Raw genomic sequence first — 24,997 nt, 5'->3', positions numbered from 1 at the left:
CAGGACACAGCCCTGATGCTCCTTTCTTTTGTGTGGAAAAAAAAGATAAATACAAGTTGTAACTTATTTTTTGTGAAGAAAAGGTAAAACTAGTCTAAACATGATATATATATATATATATATATATATATATATATATATATATATATATATATATATATATATATATACAAATCAATCATATGCTTTGAACATTTTATTGGTGTTGATTTCTAGAAAACGAGCCACGTCGTTGTACAAATGTACGCATACAGGGGAGGATATCTGTTTACAGAAAAGTGCATGCACTTGACTTTGCCCGCCTGTACACCACACTTCCTGTTTCTTTTATTAGGAGGCATGAGTCAGCGCCGCAGCTCACCTGCGCCAGGATCCGCCCATTTGACGTTCAGTTACAATGAAACGGGAAGGAAACGAAACTGGGTAATCCAAAGACAGACCGGGCTCCGTGTGAGAAGGGAGAATTGCAACCCCCTGCCTATGCTGCGAGGTAATGTGCCCGTTTCTCATTTGTTTACCGTGCCGCAGCATCCTTTAAAGCCCACTTTTGGGACCTGTAACTACGTCAATGTTTCAGGTGTTGACTTTCGTATGCGACATGTCCCCCCTTTGAACTGGGACCCCTGGCCTCGAATCTTTGGTTTCCCACTTGACTTTATTGTTTGAGCCTTGTAGCCCCTGCCCGCTTATTTCCTCTGCCAAAGTGCCTTCATTACCTGCCGAACGGGAGCGCGTTTGCCAGTGGGGAAGGGTAAATAGCGCAGAATGCTCTGCTTGGAAACCGCGTTACCTTTCTCAAAAGACTTCACGCCTTCAATGTGAAAGTTGGGCGCCCTCGGGTATTTGGTGAATGGACGAGGCGGACTGTAGATGCTCGTTATTAGTTCTGTCGCAAGAAATATGTACAGGAATGAACACACGGTGGGGTTCGATAGAAGTTGCCACTCTGAATTGTGGAAAGAGGACATTTGTTATATGAACTTGAGCTGGGCACGCAACCGTGCATTGCCCGCGTTCCTAAAGCAAGGCGAAGGCAGAAGCAGTTTTTAGAACTAAGAGAACACATCCTGATTCATTGCAACAACCACGCGATTGGCATGTTCCTGATATCCCTCACTTTATGACAATCCCGAGATACAAATGCGACAGTACACCTTGAAATGAAATATTATTCCAGATGACCTCTACATTTGCAATCTCCGTCCGCTAAAAAAACGCACACGCTTAAGAGGGACATTTATTTTAAAACTAAGGAAACCTACATACAGTCATGGGACGTCTTTTCCGCTTGGGCTAGGGCAGTGGTCTTCAAACTGTAGGGCTGGCTCACCTGGGGGGGGGGGGGCGCTGGATAACAGATACAATCACTCATTATGGGATCTGGGCTACCTGCATTTCGTGACCTCAAAGCATGGTTGCGTGCAAGTATGTACACGGGATGTCCCTGCTGTGATGCCATGGCAGGAGTGATCTGCGCCCTACCCTGTGCACATATTTGCACACAGCCATGCTGTGATGTCACAAAATGCAAGCGGCAAGGACGCCAGCCCGCACAGAGCCCCACAGCAAGTGAGTGTATCTGTTATCCTGACATCCCTCCTTCATCAACAGCCACTTATTGAAGCCTGTGTGCCCTACTCTCGTGACCAAGCTTTTACTAATCACGCACTTCCTGGCTGCAGCAAGCTCTGGAAGGTCTTCTACAACCACTACTGGAGAGCTTCCAGCTGTCACCCGTGTGTTGTAGCGGTCGCTGGAATTCTCCCCCCCCCCCCTTTTGTGTAGTGTCCTGAGGATGTCTGCATCAGTGTCTTCTGCATTTCTTCTCCACAATGGGTTGCACTCTGCTCCTTGAACCGACAGGAAGAATCCTTGCACCCGCTGCTCCTGGGCACCTCTCAGCGGAACCAACAGGGGGAAACCCTACCCAGCCCCAGTTGCCACACCTGATAGCCTGGGCCTAAAAGCTTGTATCTAAAAGCTAGGAATATCATTCTACTGACATGTAACATTGTTCACATATCTTCTGGTACATTTTCACCATCACAAGAACTCTGCTACATCAGTCCCCCCTCCTAAAATGACGCATTGTAACATTGGGCAATCAATCGTAGGGATTTAATTTATAAAGTTAGGGTATCATTCTTGTGAATTGGTTTCATTCTACTACATGGTTACCTCCTTTGATTTGATATGATACAGCATTATAACGCGCCTATACAAAAGTGTTTCTAGGCGCGAAGAGGCAAGGGAGGGAAACAGAGGGAAGACAGACAACGATCTTACTAGGCCAGGGGACAATGAGATCACGCAAGTGCAGGGGAGGAGGGAAGGGGAAAGGTGCGAGGGGGAGGGGAAGTGAGTGCATAGGATAAACAGTAAATAAATAAAAACAATAAGTGCGACCAGCTGGTGGCAGGTGCAAGGGCAAGTGCAGACGTTGGTTGTCAAGTGCTGGAAGGGGGCTGTAGGAATACAGGAACAGACCCAGAGTGCAAGGACTGCCAGGGGCAGTGCAGGTGTGCAATTGGTGGGGAGGGGGCCTGAGAACAATGGGTAGCCAGGTGACCAGTGCAGTTTCACTTTCAGCCAGGAGTTCAACAGGCGCGAGGAGGATTGAAAGTAGAAGTAAAGAGGAAGGTCTTGAGGTGCTCCCGGAACCATAGATGGTTCTCCTCAAATTTCAGAGAGGCAGAGAGGCTGTTCCAGAGGGTGGAACCAGCCGAAGAAAGAGATCTTGGAGAAGCAACTGACGCTGAGGGAGTTGGAGGCAGATGAGCAAAGAGCTTGAGAAGTAAGATATTTAGGATGAGACAGTTGAAGGTATTGCGGCCCCAGAAGGCCTTGTGGACAGTGTAGAGGGTTTTGAACTTAATCCTCGCAGCCACTGGGAGCCAGTGCAGATATTTCAGTCCCGTAGAGATACAATCCCTGGGCTTGAGGCCAATGGCAAGTCTCGCAGTCCTGTTTTGGATGAGTTGCAGAGGGCGGAGAGTAGAGGTAGGCAGATTTAGAAAGAGGCTGTTGCAGTAGTCCAGCCTAGAGAGAACCAGAGCTCTGGAGACAGTGAGCTTCTGGAGGAAGGAGAGTAAAGGAAGAATACCTCTGAGGAGGTGCAGATGGTAGTGTGACTTCTTAGAGACGTCAGAGATGTGAGGAGAGAAGGAGAGTGTTGAGTTGAAGATGACCCCGAGGTTTTTAGCCTCACAGCAAGACTGAGATCCTCCTCATCGGCACACCATCACCTTCCTTTCCCCTCACTCTCTGGCCGGCCTCCCATGGCCCTCCTCCTGTCCCCCTCTGCGAGGCCGAGAACCTTGGTGTCTCCTTTGATTCCACACTCTCCTTCTCCGCCCACATCGCTGATGTATCAAAAAAGTCAAACATCCTTTCCTCTCATTCCCCCAAAAGCTCACTGTCTCCCAAGCTCTGGTTCTCTCCAAGTTGGACTATTGCAACAGCCACTTTCCTAATCTACCTAACTCTACTCTCCGCCCTTTGCAACTTATCCAGAACAGAACTGCAAGACTTGTCCTTGGCCTCAAGCCCTGGGATCGTATCTCTCCAGCTCTGAAATCTCTCCATTGGCTCCCAGTGGATGCAAGGATTAAATTCAAAACCCTCTGCATTGTCCACAAATCTTTCTGGGGCCTGGGTCCAACATACCTTCAGCTATCCCTCCACAAATACCTCCCATCTCGAGCACTCCGCTCCTCTACCTCTAACTCCCTCAGGGCCAGTCGTTTCACAAAGAAACGAGCTGGGGGTAGATCTCTGTCTTCGGCTGGGGCCTCCCTCTCGAACAGCCTCCCCGCCACTCTAAAACTTGAGGAGAACCATCTCCAGTTCCGGAAGCACCTCAAGACCTTCCTCTTTGCTTCTGCCTTCGCTCCCTCTCGCCCCTGCTGATTCTACTCTCCCTAGGCACCAGGCACCTGCTCCTCTTGCCACCCGCTGACACTGCCTCCGGCTCACCCCTTGCACTGTGGTCTGTATCTGTACCCATACAGCCCCACCCCCCTTTTGTTCTTCCTGCACTTATCAGACCTACCCAGCCTGCTGCCTTAAACCCAGCACTTGCCACTTGCTGGCTGCACTCCCTCTGTTGCCTTTTTATTAATTTTATTATTATTTATGTTTTTTTTTTCCTCCTTTCTCCACACTCTCCTTTTGTTCCCCCTTCCATGCACTTCTCCCTTTCCCCCTCTACCATGCAGTTGTACGTTCTCAATGTCACTGGGCCTAGTAAGATCATTGTTTTTGTTTCTCATCTGTTCCCCTCCCTTGCCTTGTCGCGCTCTGAAACACTTGTGTAAGAACACGATAGAAATAAAATATCAATATCAATTTCAAAAGGTGGGCGCAGGAAGAGGGCCACGAGAGGCCGGCCAGAGAGTGACAGGAAAGGAGGGAGTGGGTGTGCCAATGAGGAGAATATCAGACTTACTTGCATTAAGGCAGAGCTCATTGGCGGCACACCACTCCTGGGTAGCAGACAGACAGTCAGAGATAAGACAAGGAGAAGAAGTGGCGGCTAAAGGGAGCCTGAAAATGAGCTGAGTGTCATGTGCATAGCACTGACAGTTTGGGCAGAGAGCGGCAATGCAGTGAACATGAAGTGCCAGGTATTGGTTTAACAGCCAGGGAGCGAGGTTACACCCCTGGGGAAATCCACAGGTAGAAATGGAGATAGAGGAGAGGAAGGACCCAAGTTGGACCTTGGAGGGTCGATCGGAGAGGAAAGAAGTCAGCCAAGCCAGGGCACGATTGGTGATACCCAGGTTATCATAGAGACGGTTTGTGCATGATGGCATGGTTGATCGTTCAAAAGCAGAAGAGAGATCAAGTACGATGAGGACACAGGGGCTGTTGGAATCAAGGTTGGAGAGCAGGTCTTCATGGATGTTCAGGAGAGCAGTTTCCGTGCTTCTGGCAGCTCTCAACAGACTGATGGTTATGGAGACAACAAACAGATTCAGTGTGAAGATTAAGCTGGGGGATGGCCAGCCTTTCCAGGAATTTGCCCAGGAAAGGAGTGATGGAGACTGGGCGATAGTTAGCTGGACAGGATAGGTCGGCAGGGAGAGGGTGCACAAGGGAGTGCTTTGGGGGTGGGGGGGACTTTTAGTTATCTAAGTTATTGTATGCATTCCTTCAAACCTAAAGGTGACTCATATATATTTGATAATTGAGTATTATTTGATATTACTACCTGCTTAGTTCATTTTCTAGTGTGTGTTTTGTGCCTAAAATAGAGTATTTATGTAACCGTCTGTCTAATTGGATTTATTGTGTGCTTCACTGTGGGGGACTTATTGTGGACTCCTGACCCCACTCACTTTCTCCTGAGACTAAGCCTTGACCACTCACATGCTTACCTTGATTGCATTTGGCTAACCTCTCAGTGGTCTCGTGTTCACTAAAACTAGGGTGGCCTCCTAAAATCTGTCGACCAGGCCAGATTCTAGAAATCCAAATAAACATAAGGCGCACCCCTTCTACCCTTGCCCTGAAAATCAGCCAAGCCAAGACCCTTGCACATCCCCATTGCTGAATTTGAGACCCTAGGCACATGTCAGAGCTAGGCTCTAAAGGGCCCTATGGGTCGAAAGACTCGAACTCCATTTTGCCAAAATGAAAGATAATGATGACAATAAGAAGTTCACAATGCTGTTTTAAGTGGGACTAGGAGTACAAAAAATGATGCTGACTGACAACTCGTATGCGGCAGGTAAATCTGCTCTGGCCAACTACTCGCAAGCCAACACAGATTTCTAAAGATTTCAGCTGTGTCAGGCACACCAGCTGGAGCACAAACCAACTGATGCAAGACTCTGCCAGCTTGCATCCGCCTGCACCCTACTCGATGAAACAAATGAGGTGCAAGCTCAACTAATCCAAGGGTGCTACTTGAACAAGCTAAGGAGACAAATTCTTAGAAAAGCTGGCCTGCTCTTGTAAAGGATCCTGCAGCTACGCTGCTCACTTGAGCACACCGAAAGCAGAGTTGAGAAGATGGAAGCAGCCTTCAAATATGTGGTGTTGACGCAGGTTCAATCACTGTCGTACAACTACCCAAGCAAGAGTGGTGGGGAAAGTAGGTGGACAACCCCCAAGGAACCAGATCGCACAGGCCACTACCAACAGATGTGACTACTGTGGAGGCAGAGTGCCATAGTAAAATAAGCGCCCTGCAAGAAGTGCAGAGAGCACCAAGTGTGGTCGGCTGAACGACTTTGTGCAGGGCAGGCACCTTCATGCTGTCCTCCACAGACCACTAAGGCGAGGGGTCAGCTAACTGCACACTGCGCACATGTCGGACCGCAAAGACTGAGGCGAGGACCATGCCTGTTCCTTATCTCCAGGCTAGGTTGGTGCTGATGGTGACACTGGCAACCGCGCTGCATAATCCTCATAGAGCGCACTGAAATGCCTGCGCTGATCGACTCAAGTGCCTCCATGAATGTCATTAGCAGCACTCAATTCAGCAACTCAAGGCAACCCACCCCCACGCCCCTGTCCACTCGATGCTGTGACCAATGCAATATTCCAACATGAAGACGCTGTGGTACATGGCAAAATATATATTACTCCTGCTGACATGGCCATGCTAGTCAGCTAAAACACCACTGAGGATCTAGCTTTAGTACAGTTTTCCATTAGTGTACACAAAGACTGGGTACAGATCCTCATTGAACAGTTTGTGGACCCCTTTCAAGGAATTGGTTGCATGCGGTTGGAAGAGGTGCAGCTGCACATTGGCAAAACAGTCCACATGGTGTCATTGAAGTGCCTGAATATTCCTTCCCTCTTGCGCCCGCTAGTAGAAGAGCTTTGCAAGATGGAACAGGCTGGTATCATGGAGAAGGCAGTGGGGTTCACCATGGGCTTTGCCCATTGTACTAGCCAGAAAACCCAAGCAACTGCATCAGGTGCGTATTTGTTTAGACGTGCACATCCCCAACCACACTGTCAAATGGGAGAGGCACCCAACAATCACCTTGGAAGACCTCCTCAATGACCTCTATGAAGCTCAACCTAATGGCATGGTACCATCAGATCCATTCACAGACCATTACTACAAGAGACTCGTATTTGGAATCTCCTCCTCCACTGATGTTTTTCAAATTGCCATTTGCGTCGGAATTGCAGGAATCCCAGGCAACCTAAATGTGAGTGAAATCTTGATAATTGCAAAATCACCATCTGAACATCATCACTGGCTGAGAACCATCCGGCAGAGTCTTAGAGACCACGGGCCTACCATGAACAAAAGCAAATAAGAGTTCCACAAAGACCAGCTAGAATTCTTTTGGATTTGTTTTTCAGAAGGAGGGAGTCTCAGCAGACCCCCAGAAAGTAAAAGACATCAAGACAGCCCGCCCGAAGAACCTATTGGAGATAAAAAAAGCTTCCTGGGTATGGCAAACTATTGCAACTCAGCACTTACGGAACCCCTCAGAAAGCTGACAATCTGTGGGAATAGGTTGAGCTACATGTGATGCCATGAAGAGAGGCATGGCAGTAACCTACCAGCGCACCTACTTGCACTCAGCTATGCAGAAACACTGTCCTCACGCAAATAAGTTACTGTGTCTGTTTTACTGGCAGCCCTCACACTCATTTGTCAGGAGCCACTTCCTGAAGTCTGGGAACCGACTCTCCGGGACCACCCTTTTACTGAGCAGGCACTCCCGAGCTGCAGCATCACGAGTGCTGGGAACCCTCCATGGCTTGTCGGTCAAGCAACCCTTACCTTGGGCCCAGCAGATGGCGTACCGTGCGCCAGGCACCTTCCTGCAGGTACGCTCCAACTCCCGTGTCTCGGCAGTGTCCCGCTTTTCACACTACCATGGTTTCATTCAACAAATCAATGTATTTTGAAAATTGTGTTTGTGGGCTACAGTTTGACAAATTGTACTTAAGCACCTGATAATAAATGATATGCCAATATGCCAAAATAAATGCACTAGACTGCAGATGCATTGTCTTTTTGACTTCTGGTTGGCGGATTTGGGGAACCTTAAGCGAACATACATGCCAACAACATCTATTACATTTGGGAAAAGTTAGCCAAGTCCTGGTTTTAACTTTTTATTCCTGGACTTGTAGTCCAGAATACCCCCATTATAAATCTAGGCTTGCAAGTCCCAGAAAGCAAAGTTAAAAGCAGGACTGAAGTGGACAAGTGCCTCCCAAATGGAATGAATAATGTGGACATCGATGAGCAAATCCAATCCAACTGGGCTACAAACTATATTGGACTGCTTGAACCCACTACTCGACCAACCACACTCCAACTACCCCTGTTAGTAACAGCTCTGCCTACTGGCATACACCGCCTTTCCTTCACTTCATACCCGAAGGGGTTCACAACATTTGACCCTCCAGATGTTGTAGACTTACCACTCCACAGGAGTTGGTTTACAATATCTGGAGAGCCACAGGTTGCCAAATTATTATTCTACTCCCGCTTTCACCAATTCCCTTCAAACCCACTCCCTCATATCCCCTCCACGTCTGGAAATGTAAGCATGGGCACAGTGCGTTATATTTTTACCAACAAACCTCAATGCTGGTAGACCACTGCTGGTGGAGTATAAGTTCTTGTTACATTACTTCAGGTGATCACCTTACCAGTGGAGAGTGTTTTGTTTGTACGTTTTCATGCGTGTCAACATTTTCAATTCAGGAGATGCCAGTCCAGTCCTTCTTTTTTAAACTTTACCTTCAGGGACTTGTTGTCCTGGATTTCCCCCATTATAAATCAATCAGTTAAAACTAGGACTGGATTTGAGTCTCTCGAATGGATTTGATAATGTTGTCATAAGTGCTTTAAATAGGCCTCGGTCCTGCACTTCTCATTTTTTGCCAGTATGTGTACCTGCACTTCTCAAAGCTTGAAGGAGGGTATTGGTACTGTGATGAATCCCGGGATGTCATCATTACTTCCGTAGGGGGAGCCTCTTCCATTAGGCCAGGGAGGTGAGCCTGCTACCCGATTGTCCCACAAGTAGAAAGGACTGAGACGAGAAATCAAAGTGGTAGCTATCATGAAGATTTAAGCCAAGAAACGGTGATGAGGGAGAGGTGCAGATCCGCATGGATCAATCGGAAGAGCTTGAGTGAACAGTCTAGTCTCCAACTACAGACTGTAGTGAACACCAACATAAAAACTAACAGACTTACCTGGGAGGCAGATCTTCCCTGGAGGAACCAAGAACGTGGCGGATGCTCACAGCGGAGACTTGAAGGGGCAAACTGGAACGTGGGAGGGTGCGAAGGAATATGTCTAGGGGACACATGAAGAGACGGAGAACCAGAAGGCTGGCTGGGGAGAATGCCAGCAACTCAGCACTGCAGGACCACACGGTCTGGCAGAGAGAGACGATGAACAAGATCAGAAGCCGTGGTGCTGCTGCAGCATGCCAGAAAGAGCCCAGAGCGCCGGCGAGCAGGAGAGAGAGAGGGAAGCCCACAACCGACCCAAGGGCTGTAGCCAAGACCCTAAAGGTATTTTGGTGGCTGAGCATATGGCTGGGGGTCCCTAGAGGGTGCAAGAAGCCCTAAAGATAGCAGTGCGTGAACTGGGGGAGGAGAACCCCTACGGGACATTAAGAAGAATATCATTAAGATACTATACCGAGAATAGGTTCTGGGACCCTTATAGAAAAGAACATAACTACATAACAAAGTTACCTAACCTTCATGACAGTACTTGGAGAGAAGGCGACCCAGGGCTGTCGAACATCAGAAGAGGGTTTGAAGAAAGCTGTGTGAGTGATTCTTGTGAATGCAGTACTTGGCAGGAGAGCAAACTGTCATGATATATTAAGCGGTCACTCTTAACTCAACTCCCCCAAGAAAGGTGGTGCGCACCCAAGCTCTTAACCAGATTCAGCTTCAGTGAGGCCTTCAACCCATTTTGCACCACCCCCAGCAAATACCCTTTGTACCACCAATTAGCTAACAACCAGGCCGGTGTATAGTAAGAATATATATTTATTTAAGGTTTGACAAAGAAGGCTAGCAACCGAACATCGAGCACCAACAGGACAAGGGGTTAGGCGGTGCGAATGATGGTGGCTGAGGGAGGAGAAAGATTCATCATCCCAAAAATGACAAGTGGATTTAACTTCTTCAGTGTCCTTAAAATCTAACAATGTGATAGCTACCCCAATTTTTCAGATAATTGCCCACGCATATATATTTTTGAATTCTATATTTCATGCCGAGTCAGAAAATACACATTTTATTTTGGCACACCCATCCTTGGTGGAACTACCATTTTGTGTGATTTGCTCATGAGCCAAAATGTCAATAATCTACCCCTTCCTGATTCCAACCTTACTTCCATGTCCTATCACCACAACAACTTTCTATTCCCTCAGAATTATTGGAAGGGCGGAATCATAATTCTTTTGAAATGATCTCGATGGGCTTTATATCCCGTTCAGTATGAGCCTGGGATGATCTCACTGGGATGTACGATGCACTTTTTATTCAAGAAAATGCATTCAATGTTGGTGAATGGAAATGCACCACAAGTCCCTCAGTTCCACATAGCCCCCATCAATTCCTACGTTGCATTTCTCTTCTATGACCTGATCAAGGCACCTAGCTGGCCCATGTGATCATGCCCTCCCCTCCTGGGCGTCAAAGGATTTTGTTAGAAGCGAATGCACTGTTAGTGGGGAGACCTGACTTTAAAGGCCATTTCTGATGGCTATGTTATCTGTACATCCCATAATTCTGGTCTACTTCTCTGTATATCTTAGCATTTAAACTGAAAACCAGACCTTCTTCTCCTAGAGGTCCTCAGCCAAAGGTCTTGATGTCAAATTTTCAAAGGCAGAGACCTTTCAGTTCAGTTGGGAAAACATCAGCTGCATCCATACTTCAGAAAATACAACTTTAAATTGACAAGATGTGCTTACATGTAACATTTTAGCATTATATCTAGGCCTGCTGTTCATAAATGCACTCTTTCATTTCTACTATATTATAACAGAGGTAGATTCATTATTAATCTCATGCACACAGATTGGCCACAGCTAACATAGGAAACCAGTGTTCACTTTTACAAAAACGAAATGCGCCTTTCTCTTTACAGGCTGTCATTTTCTATGATGGAAATTAAGTCTCTTTATTCCTGCTAAACACAATCTGTCACTTGACTTTATTTCTTAAATGTCAGGCATCATTCCTCCTTTTATCTTCCAAATGCGCTTTCTATGTGCAGTATTGCAGTTTTACATAATTTCTTCAACTTCACTAGGCCTTATGTCGAAATCTGTTTTGTACTGGCTTTTATATTTCAATGGAACACCACATTAGCCAGCTTCACTCTCACAATAGGGGCTTAGCATGGCCTCTCCATCTTTTCACTCTCGGGCTGTCTGTTCACCCAACAAAACCAAGTCTGCCTATGAAAATAGGAGACTGAAAAGAACTGTGAAAGCAATGCATATAAACACAGAACTTGGCAGGCGAGTAAACCTAGTCCGTGTTTCAGATTAAGCTTCTGGTAGAAGGAAACCCAGGTCTGCCAACCAGGTTCAGGCACCCACCACTGTTTGGCGAAGGATCCAAACTACACTTCTTCATCGCAGTGCCTGGTAAAAGGGAACCAGGTCTGCCAACCAGGGTCTGGGATCCCCAGACACAAGCACAGAACTTGGCAGGCGAGTACACCAAGTCAGTGCTTGAGATTAAGTACTTGGTTGAAGAAGGAAACCTAGGTCTGCCAATCGGGGTCAGGGGCCCACCACAGTTAAGAGAAGCATCCAGACTACTCTTCATGGTTGCAGTGCCTGGCAGAAGGGAACCAGGTATGCCAACCAGGCTCTAGTGACCCACCACAGTTTAGAGAAGCATCCAAACTACTCTTCTTCATCACAGTGTCTGCTAGAAGGGAACCAGGTCTGCCAACCAGGGCCTGGGGCCCCCAGAGACATAGAAGAAGCCTGAGAAAGGTTGGTTGGGGAAGGGAGAGGCATTTCCCCACTAATTGTTGAACTGTCATAAGTCTAAGGAAAGCTGGGAAATGAAGACCCCCCTCCCCCTATAGTTGTTGAACTGTTTCGGAAGCCTGAGGAAGGGAGACACTTCCCCACCAGTGGAGATTAAACTTTGAGAACTTTCAAACCAAGCATTTTGTCCAAGCTAAGGGAGTTTATTTCTCTGGAGCAGGAAGATAGCCTTTTATATTTTTAGTTTAACATAACATGTGCGGGACAGAGAGATGACTCTGACATATAACTTTTACTTTTGATATCCTGACTTTTTGAAACACAGTTCTTTGTGATTAGAAGTGCCTTTTCTAATATGTTAATGTTGAAATGTTTGGAATTGTGATGGAACGTTTCAGGCTGAAAGCACAAACACAGCTCCTGTTAGCTACCAAATACTTTATTACTAGACAATGAAAGGGAGCAATAATGAAACTCCTGTTTTAAAGCTTAGTTTATATTTGTCTGCTAGTCTGACATGCAAAAAACGAAGTCTGCTTTTATAGGGATACTCACATTTTCGTAAACCCCTTCATCCCAACAAACTTGTAGTTTGTGTGACGGAATTCCCAGCTTCACTGCTTAACCAAAGCTTGTGATCATTGGCAAATAATGTAAACGCACTGTGTCTGGCCTTCACAAATTGGGCATTCTCAAAGCTTGCCAACTTTTGTACATCACAATAAGGCTGTGATGAGAGGTTTTGAGAGATGGTGCGTTTGGGTTGACATAATCAAATGTAAAGGTAATGACTTAACAGTAAACCATTATACTGAGATGTTGGTTGATTCACTGAGAATTTTCAGCATTCCATGCTCCCAAGGCCCTGAAAAAATAGGGAATTACACAGAGGTTAGGAGTGTGTGACCGCTTAATTGGAATGAGAGTGTGGGGAGAGAGAGAGACAAATGGAGAATAAGATACGAAGAGTAAGACACAAATAGATAACTACAAAAGTGGAGCGGGTCACACAGTGTGAGATTTATTGAAATGCGTCACTGAGCCTCTGCCAGGCACGAATGAGAGCAATATTTAGCCCTGTCCCGGGACTGAACCCAGGACTACTGGACGCCTAGCTAGGTGAGCACTACACTTTCCCTTTAAAGCGCTGCATGATTGTTTTTTGTGGGAATGGCGAAGGTCATGTTGCTGTATGAAAAATACACCAATTGGTTAAATTGCATGCCAGTTCTAAGAGTCTCCCCATGGATCCCTGAATACTGGCAAGTGGTCCCAGGCAATGGCGTGGGGGGTGGGCTGGGGCTGGGGAGGCCAGTGCCCCCTCTCTGAAATCCTGTGCCCCCCCCCACCTAAGGCGAGCAGTGACTGTGTTCTCTGTTCGTGGTGTTATTTGTGACACTCACTGAGGCAAACGTCTGCAGATCACACAGCAATACTCCTTTTGTCTCAAAAGCAAGCAGTGATCAAGCAGCTTGCAGCCCCTCCCATCAGAAAGTAGTCCGCGAAAGTGCAAATGATGGGCCATTAGTCACTGAATGGTTTCATGCCTGCATTCTGATGGGAGGGGAGGTACAGAGGGGTGTGGGTAGTTGGAGCGCACAAAAGCCTCTCTGCAGGAGTGCTTGTGACGTCACACATTACCTTTCATATGTGCCCCTCCCACTTTTGCCTGTACCCCCCACCCCACACTTTTGTCTTTGGCCCCCTCTGTGCCCCTTCTAAATTTGATTCCTGGCGAAGCCACTGGCCCCAGGAGAGCTGTGTAGCCTGTTCTGGCTTTCTAGTTCCCTTTACTTTGCATTATGGCACTTGTAGTCTAGCATTTAAAAAGCCAGAGCCCCTTTACAGGTACCTTAATTCAAAGCTAAAAATACTGAAGTATTTGAGCATCTCACCTGCAAAGGGGTAGCGTGAGATCACGATGGCCATTGAAGCAAATACTGCTTTTTCTGTATTTTAGGACTTTTTGTTACCTAATGTATAAGCTCGATTTATGTTTACATCGAAAATGACTCCAGGTAAAAAAAAGGTATTCTGGTTCAGAATTACAATTACATTTGATTGAAAACACAACTGCGATGTAATTTTTGTTTTTAAAGTTTACGTTAGTTGATGAAATGGGTCATGATTTACTGTGCATTGTGGGAGCAAATCGAGCAAGCTCTAAAAATCAGTCGTGTGCGACACTGTGGAGCTCAAGCAACATGGCAACAGCTCCAGTCTCGAGTGTTCCCTCCCTCCTGAAAATGTGGACTGAGCACCAACTATGTCCTCAAAAGTGCCTTGCTTGGATTGAGTGGCATCCCTAGAAATCAGAAATCGGTATTAAGAGGGGGGAGGATGGGGGAGGGGCACAAGTAAGCCAGAGTGGATACCCTGCACAAATACACTGCGAGGCGGCATATCATTTAATTATGCATCGCAATGTATCTTGCAGGGGATCTTGTCTGGCTTCCTTGTGCTAATTAAACGTACTTGTAACACAACCGCCTATTCAGCCATGCATGCACATGTATGTTTCAGGCCCATTGGGGAATGGACTCTGCATTTTACTCTACCTGGGACGACCTTAAGAGGAATGGGGATGGTCATCACCACAGCCCTTTGGTTAACCATGCATCACTAATGGAGTGTGGAAGAAGGGGGACTTTGCAACACTGTGCTATGATAGCTGAAGTAACTTCTCGTGTACCGAATAGAAGTGACCGGGTGCCTCCCATACAGTTTGCCAATAATGGAATAGTAATCCAATTTGGTTCTCGTTTTCCTGTGTGCTAGGAAGTGATTGAAAGACCTGAAATAAACAGCGTGTTTGTGGTCTTCCAAAAACAGTGTGTGCGACAATAAGGCTCATGGGAGAATCTAGATGAAAATGCGTGCTGCATAAAAGAGCAGTAACTAGGAACCCCGGCCAACAAATAGAAATATATCTAAGGCTCCCAGGTTTAAGGTGTTTTTTTCTACATTTCCATCTATATTCATCCCTATTTATTTCCTGTTGTGTTATCTGTGTTTATCTGCATTTATTTTTGCTCTGTAGAAGAAATGAGATGCAGCTAGTATTTTATTTTTCTCATATTTTTCCAAAGAAAAATGGACACTAGCCTGTGAATGCCTGTAATGGGCCACAATGCGTCGGGTTCCTGCAGGTCAAGAGCCATTTCTTTTTTTACCTTACAGCAGGCGTTCTATTTGCTTAAATATATGGGACAAATGAGAACTAGCCACCTCGAAATCAAAGCAATTTTCACTCTCCCCCTCCGCACCCCCTCATCTGTACTAAAGACATCGCCCACAAAAGAGTAGCATTTACTTTCTTTCAAACTGAGGAAATCGTGCAGCTGGACTGCAGCAAATTAAATTACTCCACATGGACCCACTTAATTTTCACATCAAGCCAAACGCCATTGTCCCCATAAAAACAAACCTAAATCAAACGGATGATCTTGTGAAATGGCTTTAAAGGCAATTAACCTAATGTCTTTTTCTCTCTGCATGGTGTCATTATGCACATCCATTGGCCAGCAGTGCATGGCTGCAGACAAGAAAACGACATTTCCGTCTTTTGTATCCGTTTTTACAAATGGGTACTAACAGAAAACAGATTGATTTCCTTTTCTGTATTATATGTAAAAAAAACATGGAGCCTTGAATATAATACAAAATGCTGTTTAAAAAGTTTCAGGGAACGCTCAATGTGCAGTAATATGGACGTGTCCTGGTATGCAACAAACTTGCCGACCACTTCAAAAAAAAAAATCAATGACATCCGACAAACCATCCAACAGAGGCAGCGACACACAACCAAACGAACCTAACTTAGAACCGCAGCACAAACTCAACAACTTCCCTGAAATATCAGCAGAGGCATTCGCAATGCTGGTAAAACACAGCAAGAAAGCGGGCTCACCGATGGATCCCTGTCCCCCGGACATCTACAAATCAATCCTCACACAAGGAACGCCAGCAGAATACTTCAGAAACCTTCTAATGCTATCACTGGCAACAGGAACCGTACCAAGGATCTTCAAATCGGCTTACATCAAACCACTTCTGAAAAACACAAGCGGGCACGTAGATGATCTCTCCAACTACAGACCAATCTCCAACATCCCCTTCCCGGCCAAACTCCTCGAAACCTACGTATACAAACTAACCCAAGAATACGTCGAAGAACACCACCTGCTAGACCAAGCTCAAGCCAGCTTCAGACCCACAAGAGGTACAGAAACAGCACTACTATCCATCTGGGATGACCTAAAAACAAATGCAGACTCCAACACAACATCAGCCCTTATTCTGCTCGACCTCTCCGCAGCCTTCGACACAGTTAGCCATGACACCGTAACCAAAAGACTAGAAGACATAGGCATAACAGACACAGCGCTACGCTGGACTAAATCATTCCTAGCAGACAGAACTGAAACCGTTTGGATCAAACCCTTCAAATCCACCCCACCAGTCAACGACTGTGGAGTACCACAAGGATCCACACTATCACCACTGTACTTCAACATCTACCAAACCCCAGTTATCAGAATCTTCAAGAAACACAACATCAAATGCTACAACTACGCAGACAACACTCAAATCATCTACAAGATCGAAGACACCCAAGCCGATCATTCAAACTTAACCGACTGTCTAAAAGAAGTCTTCAACTGGATGAATGCCAACAACCTGAAAATCAACCCAGGAAAAACAGAAATTATGATCATATCCAAAGACCAAGAGAAGGAAACCGCCATCCCGTGGCCAATGGAAATGGGATCTGCACCATCACCATCTAAGGTAGTAAAAAATCTGGCAGTCCTGATGGACAACACCCTAACCTTAGAACCGCAAATAAACGCAACAGTCAAGAAATGCTTCTTCCTCCTCCACACGGCAAGAAAAATACTACCTTTCCTCTCCTTCACACGCAAAACACTTACTATCGTCGGCCTCATCATGTCAAGTATCGACTATGCAAACAGCCTCTACCTCGGAATACCAGAATACCTACTGAAGAAGCTACAACGGATCCAAAACACAGCAGCCAGACTACTCCTCAAACTATCCAGAAGAGACCACATCACCCCGGCCCTAAAAACACTACACTGGCTCCCAGTAAAACACTGTATCACCTTCAAAACAATGTGCATAACGCACAGGGCAATCTGCGGACAAAGAGCAGAATTCCTACAAAAGAAAAAAATCTACAAGCCAACGAGACCGCTCAGGTCAACCAACGAAATCCGACTGGAACAAAAACCTTACATCAAGAAAAAACCGGGAGGCACTGCCTTCTACCACTTAGCTGCGAAAACCTGGAACAACATCACAAAAGTAATAAGGAACACCAAAGATCACCTTAAATTCAGAAAACTACTAAAAACCTGGCTCTTCAACACCAGAGACTAAAACCGAAACAACAATAAGACAAATGACTCAACAGGAAAGGACATTGACAAGCCCCTAGAACCGACAGAAGTACTCTGAGCACCAGTAGGGCTGACGCTGGACACGCGAGACCCAGGGAGACAGAGGCAACAACCCCAGTCAATCCTTACCATCCCCCACCGCCCGTACAGCTACAACTAGGTACCACGGGGTTGTGGAACGGACGAGATACCACCAATCGCCACACAATCGGAAGTATGGACACTAGCAGGTGCGCTGTTCATGTGGGTGGGGGTGAGGAGCATGCAAAGTTATTGAGGGAGCGGACGGAGGGGACAGCTAAATGCTCAAGCGGCCTCGATGCAAAACGGGCACGTACCTTCTGATGCACAGGGTGCGCAAGCACCCCGTCGTGTAAGATTACACGAGCCCAAGCGGTCAATCCAGGATAGAGATACCAAATAACCAATACCACTAACAATTTCCTTCTCTGCATACACCTCTCAAACTCCAAACCAAACACAACCACAAACCTCCAGCACAACAAACCGCACAAACTTCACTACACTGCAACAACAAAACAAAAACACACATAGACTCGCACATCAGCACACGACGACTACTGGCCGCATACACCCCAGGCCCAGCCGACGGAACCACGGGCTGAGGCTGCCAACAGCACATCACTGCAATCTTGCACTTTTCCAGCCTCCACCCACTAACCCACCTCTCCCTCCCTCTTTCAGAGCCGCCAGAGCGCCAGGGGACCACTCCGGTGGTGATAGTGCGCAGTACAAATGTCCTTTAACATTAACATATATGTTCATGTCTGTTTGGCTTGTGTGGCTGTTTGTCGGTACTTTACAGGGGGCATGTTTTCTTTTTCAGATCTCCAAGTTCATGATGCTAACTGGAGTGTATTTCTCTTGAGCAGTGGTAGAAGTGCACCAAAAAAGTAGTGGAACTGTGACTCGGGTGGGGGACAGAGTAGGAAGGAAGGGAGCAACGTACAACACATTTTTCAGGGGTTGCAGTCATGCTGGTTGACGGCCAATTGAGTTGAAACAGGTTTCAGTTTAGCTGTAACAGATATACGGTGCTAAAGTGGGGAAGTCTGCTTTAACTTCACAAGGAACGCTTCTGGAATGGTGATGATGGTTGCAAAAAGTAGTGAAGCTGTAAACAGTAATAAAAAGAAATAGTAGTGGAACACTGCTCCAGACCGTTACCGCTCACTTCGACCACTGCGCTTGAGCAGGAGTGGGGAATTGTCTGTTTAGACAGGGGACTTCATGGTCCTTTTCTGCATACAGTAACTATTGCCCAGAACTCCTTCTCTCTACTAACGTGTAAAACGCTTCTCCAGTCAGGGTCTTTTCTTTTGTTTTGTGATTTTTAGAATTGACATAAGAGCCAACTGTAGAGACTGGATTATCCTGAAAAACACAAACGCACTCTCACTCGCTCGCCCTCTGTCTCTCTCGAAACGGGTTCTTTGACCCTATTCTACCTTCTATGAATGAACCATATATTTGCCTTCATTTAAGAGAAAAAATCTGGATGCTAAATAGACCTGATGGTGTTACAGCCTGCAGGGTTCGTGGCGGAGTTGGATGGAAAAGGTTTTTGATTGTGGCTGTTTGCCACTGGTCAGTGTAGTTGCAGTAAAGAACCAACTGTTGGGTATTGGAGTGCATGTCTGAGTTTCAGAACACTGTGTGTTTAACAGCTCCGGCAGAGGGTTATGTTCAACCTACCACGCACAGCAGTGTCAATTTGAGGGGATGAGGTGGGGTGAGGGGGGTTGGAGGCTCCAAATGATACTCTTCGGTGGTGGGAGAGGGCGTCCTTTTGAAATTAAATGTGCTCACGGGAGCGGGCACATTTAACAACAATAGGGTGCTGCGGCACCCTATTAAGATGATTATCTCCCCACTCCTGCACCGTACCAGGGAGTTAATCACTGGAATAGGGCGCTGATGCAAGCATCAGAGGCCCATTCTAATAAACACCAGCACCATATTGTTAAATTCTCCCGCAAGCGCATTTAACTTCCAAAGGATACTTCTCCCACCACACTAGCTCGAGTTAGCCCTTGAAAGGCTCCCCTGAGCTGGCGCCCTGGGGGGCTAATGGCACACTGGGGGGCTATGGCGCCCCAGGCGGTCGCGCGGCCCACCCTGCCCTACGGCCGGCCCTGAGGCACAGGCTCTAAACTAGCTCCCTGGGCTGAATGCTTGTTGAAGAATCGATGTAACCTGCAGTATACAGAATCAAAAATCAGTTATCTAGCTAATTGGGTCGAGAAGCTGCTGCAAAGATCTATGTAACCTGCAGGTTACAGGATCTGTTTTCCATCACGAGAAATGGGATAGAACATTCCAAGCCCCTTCCCATTGCATTTCCTTTCTGCGTGGGGATGGAAATAGAATTATTTATGTGTAGGTTATGTTTTCAGAACTGCCATTCAATGTGTGGTATTTTATTTTACATAGAAATCCTACTACTCATTTGTCACTTAAAAATACTATTGGAGATGCTTAAGGTTTAAAGATACTTCAATGAAAATGAATACATTAGTTTAGTTCCTTTGTTATAGTGAGGGAGTAAGTGTGATCATTGATAGTACCATGATAGAGGGATTACCTCTCTAAAAAGTTAACCAAAGGGTTGGATGATTCCTGGTGCACTCTTTGCTTTCCCCTTTGAGCTAGTTGGGACTGAAGCAAGGGATGGGGAGAGCGACACCTGAATGCACTAGGAATGGAAAGCTGTATATTCTTTTAAGTTGAGGCGTGAATCCCCCCACAGTGCTAAACAAGCGTGATGGTGATTTGTTTGATTCCCAATGTAATTTCACATGAACGGATGCTATATGTCACACCAATACTGGGAGGATGCATAGTCATTCCTAGAAAACCCAGTGTTAAGATGGCCTGACAAGTCCCAAATTACACAGAGGTTCTGGAGCCAGTTCAACCCGGACTCAATGGAAAAAGAGAAGGTGCAAGGCAAAATCCAGCTTTGTTATCATCAAAATTAAGTAGGGACAGCATACAAGGATTGAATTCTTGGAGGTCTCGCTTGTTATATAAAAACTATGGCCATAAGTATGATGTCATAACTGACATCATACTGTAATTTTCCAAAAACCTATGGGGAACGCGGCTTGCCTAATAGTGGGGATTACATATACATTTGATAGGGGTTACATTTCTAATTGGGTTGCACTTGTCGGATGGCTCCTCCTTCGACCACCTCTAAAATGATAAAGGTAAAAACACATCATCTCTGCACTATGGAATTATCTGGCACCTTGCTTCATGGGTGGCGTATCATTGGAGATTTTCATTGGTTGGCTTCTACTAACCAACTTTGGACAACTGAGGTCATCAAGACATGAGCCAGAAGGGAGTAGGGGGAGAGAGGTCCACTGACTGCTTTCCTTTCAATTAAAGAAGATGCCATCCCTCATTTCTGGGCCATGAGCCATGGTGCTCTCTTCATATTTCGCCTAGTGTGGCGTCTCATGTCTGGGAGTGTGTAAGAAGTAAGGCAGGTGTCCTATCTGTGTTTGTTGCTAATGAATAGACCGTGTTCTTCAATTATGGGTCATGTGTGATGGGACCGTATTTGGAATAATTCCACCCTTCATTTATTGGGAGTTTAGCTAATATTGATGCAAGTGTCATATTTTCTCTTGCCACTGAAGATACTATTTTTCATGGGGTCTTTTGGCTTATAGGTGTCCTGCGCCTGGCTTGAAAAGGCTTGATTAACTTATATCAAACTTTAATCTGGCAGTATCCTTCTTGTGTCCTGGGAATTGTTATTTTGTGGTTTCACTGCAACGTTCTGAGTCTCCCTTAATTCACGATAACCCTGACTGGGGTTACCAGCTCCTTCCTGAGCTGTGCACGTATCTATATATTTGTGGTTTCAGCCTTTTGAGCTCTCATGAAGCCTTGAGGCCTTTCGTTTAATTAGAACCATGTTGTGGCATCCATTTTGGAAAAGATGGCTGCCCATTACTGTTGCGTTTCTATGTTAGCGTTTCTATGTTAGTGAGCTATATTTGTTTTGTCTTGTAGTGTGAATTGGGTATGTTAATGAGTAGGACATTATTTGTACATATATTTTGTAATACGTTAGCAAAGCTAAAATGTTTGGTGTGGTTTGAAATGTTCAAGTGTGCTTTTCTGAGAAACTAATTGTTCACATTGTTTAAATAAAAAAATTGAAAGTAGGTTAATTCCATGCGCAATTATAGGGGAACGAAGTATAACTATTCTTGATACCTTTCCCTGTGCCTCAATGCCTTACATTAAACTGCTGGCACCAGTGATTACACAGACACACGTTTTGAAGGGTATAGTGCAATGCAGAATGAAACATAATATTTCTTGTTATGCAGACAATGACTTAAACTATTTACAGTTCAACTCTAAAATGTATTTCGGTACATTCAGTATTCCTTAAAACCAACACACCAGTAAATCTAAGGCCATAAAAAGAAAATTGCATCATTCTAAGACAAATACAGCAGTACTATTTGTTACAATCCACTACAAGGCAGTACAGTTCCTCCAAGGTAGACTGGCCGGTACGACGTCCTTTCATCGTCTGCCTTTTCTTCCCCAGGCTTGCACATTCTATCGAATGTGCTCATCGAATTTATTAGGAGGGGGTGGTGGGAAAGGGCAGATAAGGGTTTGGGCGGGTGGGCAATGGTAAAAAATAGAGTGGGAGGGAGTTTTGGGGGGGTACCGCCCCCCAAAAAAGAAAAGAAAACGATGAGCACAATCGATGGAATGTGCATGTTTAAAAGCCTGGGGATGAAAAGGCAGGCGATGAAATGACACGGAACCGACTTGCCTACAGGGAACTCTGGAGATATCCTGATCGGCCTCTTCTCCATGGGCTTCTTTTCGCCAGGTAGTCTGCTTTTCTGCTCTTCGCAACATATCTCGCAGTCATCCTATCGCTTTCGTTCTAGCTCTCCTGATTCCCCACATCCCTTTGAAGCAAAGGTTTTCTTATAAAGCTTTCAATATGTTCTTCCTCACTTGTTACCAATGTTTTATTTAAGTTATTTGCTTTATATAACTACCTGTTGATCCCTATATATTGAACACATTTTTAAAGTTCAGGATTTCAAATCGTTATTCCAACGTTTCCTGGGCGTAGAATGCCCTGACCGATATTTGGAGGGATTGGCTTGCTCGCTACTTTTACTTGCATGGTGTAATATGGCTGAGCTTAAAAAAACATTTCCAGAGCCACTTTTGGTTCCCAGTCCACCCATGCAGTCCCTTCTAATTATTTATTTCACAGAGGTGGCCTTTCTCATAATTGTAAAAAGTTCAGCAGCCTACTCCTTGGCGCACGATTTAGATGGTGTGTGTCTGGTTATCATTTAGATTCATGCATAATTCGTTTGAGGCAGGGCGATATTCCGGAAGCCAAAATAGTGTTTTGTTTTAGCTGATTTTCACACCTTAGCCAATTTTTAGTGTGCCAGTCTCAGGAATGTATCCATTTGAAGGACATTAAAGAACTGGTGAGCATCAAGATAAAAGATGAGGCCAGTCTATATCGATAAAAGTTTTATTTCTTCAGCAAATGAATTAGTAATTCATCCAAGAGTGCTGAATAATGCGCCAAAAACAGAATGCTTAACGATGTGCAGTGTTACATAATCGCATCTATGTACGTTAAAGAGCTTTGCCTTCCACCTTCCCGTAGTTATTGCAAGAAACAAAATGTTATATCGTGCCTGAGTGTGTGTGCAATTGAGTCTGCCTAGTCTGGCCATGTGCTCAGTGATGTCATGCAAGCATCAATTGGAATGTTGATGTATGAGTGTGAGAATGATGTGGTGAGTGTTCTGTAACTGGTCAGTTGGTCCCTCCCTCCCTGGGTGATGGGTGCCGGTGATCTATTGTCTTATACTTAATGTCTGTCCTGAAATATGTAACTTAGGAGGCTAGGAACATCTAGGGCGAGGGACAGAACCTGTGGGGAAGGGATAGGTTGGCGGGATGATTATATGATGATAAAGCTATTATGTAATTGCGATGTTGCATGCTTTTCCCTCAGTCTGACTTATTTATTTTTGTTATTTATGTATATGTTGTATTAAAAAGCAGACCTTGTTCCGCTGTATGGCACGTTAAATAAAAAAAAAAGTGTTTTGTTTTTGTTTTGCCTGCATCCTTTTCATGATGCTATCAACTTGCTTAACCTCTGGGTCTGTTTTGGAACAAATACATTTGTGTTTTGACAGGTTTTAATGCCACAGTTGCCTGCCTGTTTTACAGGGTTTCCAAGAGTATCTCCTGCAAAGATCTGCACTTTTCTTTCTTGTCCCTTCTGGAGCAAATTCATTTGTATGTTCAATCCCATTCTCTCCACTTTAGGCCTCCCCCAATTACAGCCTACTTGTGATACTGCCACACACACACTGAACATTCACTTCCCAGCGATTTATTAATATCGGCTTTATAAGTTGATGACTGCAAGCACTTCATAGGCTTTGGAGACATTCCGTTCATTTAAGCACAAGGGAAAGGAATAATGAGCTCAGGGTATTTGAAACCAGAATATCAAAAGAAGTATTAAAACATAAGCGCTAGAACCTAGACGTGGCATTGATGATCAGTTGACCATTCATTTATTTACCTGATTCTTCGTTGGAAGGTACCAAAACCATTTCTAGGGAATTAACCTATATTCTGAAAGTGGCCAAGAAGGTCTGTCATGTGATTGGGGGCACTCCCAAACCCCATCTAATTTCACTTTTTATCACTCTTCCTCTCTCCACTTGTTGCAGTTTTGTTGGTCTGCTTCTGCACTGTACAAAACGCAGGTTGTCCAGTAAGTTGAGGTGTTTCCACAAAGCTATGAGTTCACCCTACAGCCACCTGTTAACCTAACATGGCAACTGCAGCTCAGGGAAGTGGTAGGAAAGAGGTGGTATATATGCAGCTTTAATCCAGAGGATGCTAGAAACAGCCTCAGAAGGGCCCCGTCTTCACACTTCCCTCAGATTTCTCCTAAGTTTCCTAGCAGGGCACATTGATGACTTGTGAAACAACATTAGGGCTATGTTCTTAGCAGGGACCCTGCATACTGAATGCCCCCTAGCGCACACTGTTACAGCGTAACAGAAATAATTTCTTTACGAAGGCAGAGTAACTAAAAAAAAAATCCTTTTTTTAAAAGTCTGCCGCTACTCCCACCCCACCCCATGACATGGTAGCCATTGTGCTGGAGGCCTCCATGTCATGGGGTGGAGGAGCCTTATGACTTCAAAAAGAAATAGATTCTTTTTGAAGTCGCTCTGCCTTCATAAAGACATTATTTCCATTATGGTTCGTCCTTAACGGAAATAATGGGCCTCATTACGACCCAGGAGGTAACTACGTTTACGCCATGGTGGTTGGCGGACTTACCGCTCCATTCCAAGTTTGGCGGGGCGGTAAGTCCCCAATCCCCATTCACCCTTCCCCATTCCCATTTTTGCCCCATGGGGCATAATGGGAGTGGGGAAGGCGTTAATTACGCCACCGTAAATTACGGTGGCGTAATTAACTCCATGGTCCCTTAGCGCCATGGATTTTAACACCTGCTAAAAGCAGGTG

At 45.6% G+C, this 24,997-nt stretch overlaps 1 protein-coding gene across 1 annotated transcript in view; it reads left to right on the top strand.

Moving 5' to 3' along the window:
- Positions 1–380: 380 nt before the first annotated feature.
- Positions 381–24,997, top strand: part of LOC138573297 (uncharacterized) — a 198,925-nt gene continuing 174,308 nt past the window's right edge. Inside the window, exon 1 of the mRNA XM_069649325.1 lies at positions 381–490. The gene's annotated coding sequence lies outside the window, so the exon portion shown is untranslated. The remainder of the gene's footprint in view (positions 491–24,997) is intronic.

Source organism: Ambystoma mexicanum, chromosome 1p (assembly GCF_040938575.1).
Source record: "Ambystoma mexicanum isolate Mex_15411 chromosome 1p, UKY_AmexF1_1, whole genome shotgun sequence".
Taxonomy (NCBI): domain Eukaryota; kingdom Metazoa; phylum Chordata; class Amphibia; order Caudata; family Ambystomatidae; genus Ambystoma; species Ambystoma mexicanum.
Note: the sequence above shows the minus strand (reverse complement) of the source record. Positions and strands in the feature narration are given on the sequence as shown.